Consider the following 6155-nt stretch of genomic DNA (forward strand, 5'->3'; position numbering starts at 1 on the left):
ACCTTGACTTTGTTGTCCTTAAGCCATTTTGCCACAACTTTGGAAGTATGCTTGGGGTCATTGTCCATTTGGAAGACCCATTTGCGACCAAGCTTTAACTTCCTGACTGATGTCTTGATGTTGCTTCAATATATCCACATCATTTTCCTTCCTCATGATACCATCTATTTTGTGAAGTGCACCAGTCCCTCCTGCAGCAAAGCACCCACACAGCATGATGCTGCCACCCCTGTGCTTCACGGTTGGGATGGTGTTCTTCGGCTTGCAAGCAACCCCCTTTTTCCTCCAAACATAACGATGGTCATTATGGCCAAACAGTTCTATTTTAGTTTCATCAGACAAGAGGACATTTCTCCAAAAAGTACGATCTTTGTCCCCATGTGCAGTTGCAAACCGTAGTCTGGCTTTTTTATGGTGGTTTTGGAGCAGTGGCTTCTTCTTTGCTGAGCGGCCTTTCAGGTTATGTCGATATAGGACTTGTTTTACTTTGGATATAGATAATTTTGGACCTGTTTCCTCCAGCATCTTCACAAGGTCCTTTGCTGTTGTTCTGGGATTGATTTGCACTTTTCGCACCAAAGTACGTTCATCTCTAGGAGACAGAACGCGTCTCCTTCTGGAGTGGTATAACGGCTGCGTGGTCCCATGGTGTTTATACTTGCATACTATTGTTTGTACAGATCAACGTGGTACCTTCAGGCATTTGGAAATTGCTCCCAAGGATGAACCAGACTTGTGGAGGTCTACAATTTTGTTTCTGAGGTCTTGGCTGATTTCTTTTGATTTTTCCATGATGTCAAGCAAAGAGGCACTGAGTTTGAAGGTAGGCCTTGAAATACATCCACAGGTACACCTCCAATTGACTCAAATGATGTCAATTAGCCTATCAGAATCTTCTAAAGCCATGACATTATTTTCTGGAATTTTCCAAGCTGTTTAAAGGCACAGTCAACTTAGTGTATGTAAATTTCTGACCCACTGGAATTGTGATACAGTGAATTATAAGTGAAATAATCTGTCTGTAAACAATTGTTGGAAAAATGACTTGTGTCATGCACAAAGTAGATGTCCTAACCGACTTGCCAAAACTATAGTTTGTTAAAAAGAAGTGGAGTGGTTGAAAAACAAGTTTTAATGACTCCAACCTAAGTGTATGTAAACTTCCAACTTCAACTGTATGTGCCTTTTATTTGTAAGTCAATTTTCACACTTGGTTTCACAAAGTGTTTGACAGGCAACTAAATTGGTTTGATTCTGTAAGCTTAAGAATTCAAGATATTTGTTAACTTGATTGGCTATGGTCTGGTTATTTTATGGTCTTTTATGAAGAGAGATTTTTTTTTTTTTTTAATTTAATTAAAATATAGTAAGTAATCTTTGTTTTTTTTGTTGAATTTAAAACTTGTAAATGTAAAATAATTGCTCACGCTTTTTGGCCAAAGAATTCTAGCTGATGTGGATAAAGACTTAAAAAAGCAACTTGAGAGATTATAAACAAACTGCATAAACTGAGGAAATGAAGTTTAACTCCCCAAATGCGCACACTAACATTTTCAGAGAATATAAAAAAAACACTTATTTCTTAGGTATTCATTCAAGTGGAGGATATATTGTTTTATCAAACTGTTATTTTACAATGGACATATCCTTCATGATCATTTAGGAGTCAGGACATATCCCAGTTTAGCATTTAATTCATAAATGTACAGAAAGTCCTGAATCAGGTGACGTGTACAATGTTGAGTTAAGCTGAATGAGTAGTCTAGTCTTGGCAACCATTTCTCCTTTTAGTGGGTTTGTATTGGACTTTAAATAAAAAAATAATCTTGAATGAAAATGTTATATTTTCCTCTGTCTAAGGGCTTGTTCACACTGGCAGTTTGAAGCGACTCAAATACATTTTTGGGGAATATTCAAATCTGTGCTTTTTTTTGCAGTCTGAACTGCCAAAAAGCACATGGAATCTGATATTTCAAGCCACCTTTGTAGGTGATTTGAATTCAGATACAAATCTCATTCCTGGCCATGCGACTTGTCTGAACGGTAAAATCTGATTTATTTGCCCTCAAGTGGTTTTTAGACTTATTTGGCATATCTTGTTGCTTGCGAGCTACTCTGACAGTTTAAAAATAACATGTGGTAGCTAACTAGCTTTTTAATTGTTAACAAACAAATTAGTGAATGAGCTAGAAAGCTAAACGGCTAACTAGTTGACTGCTGTGGCTAGCCAAAAATGACTAGTTTTGAAAGTTGGATCATCTTATCCTTTCAGGCTTTAAAAGTGTTCTTGCGCTATGATTTTGAACATTCAAAGCAACTGGGAAACGTCCATGTCTGTAATTTACTATTTCCATTTATGACAACTTTTACTTCACTACATTCCTAAAGAAAATGTACTTTTTACTCCATACATTTTCCCTGACACCCAAAAGTACTCATTACATTTTGAATTCTTAGCAGGACAGGAAAATTGTCAAATTCTCGCACTTTCAAGAGAACATCCCTGGTCATCCCTACTGCCTCTGATCGGGCGGATTCACTAAACACACATGCTTCGTTTGTAAATGATGTCTGATTGTTGGAGTGACGTCTGGTTTGCTTAATATAAGGAATTTTAAATGATTTGTACTTTTACTTTTGATACTTATGTATATTTTAGCAATTACATTAACTTTTGATATTTAAGTATATTTAAAACAAAATACTTTTAGACTTTTACTCAAGTCGTATTTTACTGGGTGTCTTTTACTTGAGTCATTTTCTATTAAGGTATCTTTATTTTTACTCAAGTATGACAATTGGGTACTTTTTCCACCACTGTGGGGTAGTAGTGGCCTATACAGGGAATAGGGTGCATTTGGGGACTTAACCTATGCGTGACTGAACCAGTGAGACTGGACCAGTCCTGATAAGATTAACTGATTAGTAAAGTTGTCAGTAATGATGGATAGTCCAACACTTTGAAGCTGTCATACCTAACATTCTATATCTCCCTGTCAAAATGCTGAAGTGTATGCAGCGGTGAAGTTAGGCGCAGGACACAGAAGATCAGTAACGACTGCTTTACTTTCCAAAAATACGCACAAAAACAAAAGCCTCCAAAACACAAGAGGAGGATAATACGCGGAGTGCGTAATAAACAGGATGATCAATGCCAACCATACATACAGGACACGCGGACAATAACACACAAAGGCAAACATAAAACAAGGGAACTTATATGTAACATAATCAATACAGAATACGAAACAGGTGTACCAACTAGACATTACAAAACAAACATCGAAAACATCGAGCGGTAGCAGCTAGTGCTCCGGGGACGACGAACGCCGAAGCCTGCCCGAGCAAGGAGGAGGAGCAGCCTCGGCGGCATCCGTGACAGTACCTCCCCCTTGATGCGCGGCTCCAGCCGTGCGCCGACCCCGGCCTCGGGGACGGCCAGGAGGACGCGGAGCAGGGCGCATGGGATGACTCCGGTGGAACTCCGTCAGGAGGGAGGGATCTAAAATGTCCCTCCTAGGCACCCAGCACCGTTCCTCCGGACCGTACCCCTCCCACTCCACGAGATACTGCAGACCCCCCATCCGACGTCTCGAATCCACGATGGACCGGACTGAGTACGCCGGAGCCCCCTCGATGTCCAGTGGGGGCGGAGGAGTCTCCCGTATCTCATTGTCCTGGAGTAGACCAGCTACCACCGGCCTGAGGAGAGACACATGGAACGAGGGGTTAATGTGATATCATTAGGCAGTTGTAACCTGTAACATACCTCGTTCAATCTCCTCAGGACTTTAAATGGCCCCACAAACCGCCGACCCAGCTTCCGGCAGGGCAGGCGAAGGGGCAGGTTTCGAGTCGAGAGCCAGACTCGATCTCCAGGTGCGTACACTGGACCCTCACTGCGGTGGAGATTGGCGCTCGCCTTCTGCCTACGGATAGCCCGCTGCAGATGTACATGCGCAGCGTTCCATGTCTCCTCCGAGCGCCGAAACCACTCATCCACCGCAGGAGCCTCGATCTGGCTCTGATGCCATGGTGCCAGAACCGGCTGATACCCCAACACACACTGGAAAGGGGTCATATTCGTAGAGGAATGGCGAAGGGAGTTCTGGGCAATCTCTGCCCAGGGGATATACCCCGACCACTCCTCCTGCCGGTCCTGGCAATAAGATCTCAGAAACCTACCCACATCCTGGTTCACTCTCTCCACCTGCCCATTACTCTCAGGGTGGAAACCCGAGGTAAGGCTAACCGAGACCCCCAAGCGTTCCATGAACGCCCTCCAGACTCTAGAGGTGAATTGGGGATCCCGATCAGACACTATATCCTCGGGTACCCCGTAGTGCCGGAAGACGTGGGTAAACAAAGCCTCAGCAGTCTGTAGGGCAGTAGGGAGACCCGGCATTGGGATGAGACGACAGGCCTTAGAGAACCGATCCACAACGACCAGAATAGTGGTATTCCCCTGGGAGGGGGGAAGGTCCGTGACAAAGTCTACCGATAGGTGAGACCACGGCCGTTGTGGAACGGGTAGGGGTTGTAACTTCCCCCTGGGCAGGTGTCTAGGCGCCTTACACAGCGCACACCGAGCAGGAGGAGACATAAACCCTCACGTCCTTAGCCAATGTTGGCCACCAGTACTTTTCACTAAGGCAGTGCACTGTCCGGCCAATACCAGGATGTCCAGAGGAGGGTGACGTATGAGCCCAATAAATGAGACGATCACGAATCTCGAGCGGAACGTACGTCCGCCCCACTGTACACTCTGGAGGAGTAGGGTCGGTACGTAACGCCCGCTCGATTTCCGCATCGACCTCCCACACCACCGGTGCCACCAGACAAGACTCCGGCAGTATGGGAGTGGGCTCAATGGACCTCTCCTCTGTGTCATATCGCCGGGACAGGGCGTCTGCCTTAACGTTCTGGGACCCTGGGATGTAAGTGAGCTTAAAAACAAACCGGGCCAGAAACATGGCCCACCTAGCCTGACGAGGGTTCAGTCTCCTAGCTGCCCGGATGTACTCCAGGTTACGATGGTCAGTCAGAATGAGAAAAGGGTGTTGAGCCCCCTCAAGCCAATGCCTCCACACCTTTAGGGCTTGAACCACGGCTTGCAGCTCCCTGTCCCACACGTCATAATTACGTGCCGCCGGGCTGAGCTTCTTAGAGTAAAAAGCGCAGGGCCGGAGTTTAGGAGGCGTGCCTGAGCGTTGAGACAGTACAGCCCCAATACCGGCCTCTGACGCGTCCACCTCCACCTGGAACGCTAAAGCGGGGTCCGGATGCGCCAGCACCGGAGTCGAGGTGAACAGGTCCTTCAGTTGTCCAAACGCCCTGTCCGCCTCAGCCGACCACTGCAAACGCACCGGGCCCCCCTTCAGCAGGGAGGTGATGGGAGCTGCTACCTGTCCAAAACCCCGGATAAACCTCTGGTAGTAATTGGCAAAACCCAAAAACCGCTGCACCTCCTTAACCGTGGTTGGAGTCGGCCAATTACGCACGGCTGAAACGCGGTCAATCTCCATCTCCACCCCTGACGCGGACAACCGATGGCCCAGGAAGGAGATGGACTCCTGGAAAAACAGACATTTCTCTGCCTTGACATACAAGTCATGCTCCAACAGCCTAGCCAACACTCGACGCACCAGGGCTACATGCTCGGCTCGTGTAGAAGAGTACACTAGAATGTCGTCAATATACACCACTACACCCTGCCCATGCAAATCCCGGAAGATCTCGTCCACAAAGGATTGGAAGACTGAAGGAGCATTCATTAACCCGTATGGCATGACGAGATACTCATAGTGACCCGAGGTGGTACTAAATGCTGTCTTCCATTCATCTCCCTCCCTAATGCGCACCAAGTTGTAGGCGCTCCTGAGATCCAGTTTTGTGAAGAAACGCGCTCCGTGTAATGATTCCGTCATTCTCGCAATCAGAGGGAGAGGATAACTGTATTTAACAGTGATCTGATTGAGACTACGGTAATCAATACACGGGTGCAACCCTCCATCCTTCTTCTTCACAAAAAATAAACTCGAGGACGCAGGAGAAGTGGAGGGCCGTATGTATCCCTGTCTCAGAGACTCGGCTATGTATGTCTCCATAGCCGCCGTCTCCTCTTGAGACAGAGGATACACATGACTACGCGGAAG

This window comes from Coregonus lavaretus (genome assembly GCF_964263955.1).
Source record: "Coregonus lavaretus genome assembly, chromosome: 7".
Classification (NCBI taxonomy): domain Eukaryota; kingdom Metazoa; phylum Chordata; class Actinopteri; order Salmoniformes; family Salmonidae; genus Coregonus; species Coregonus lavaretus.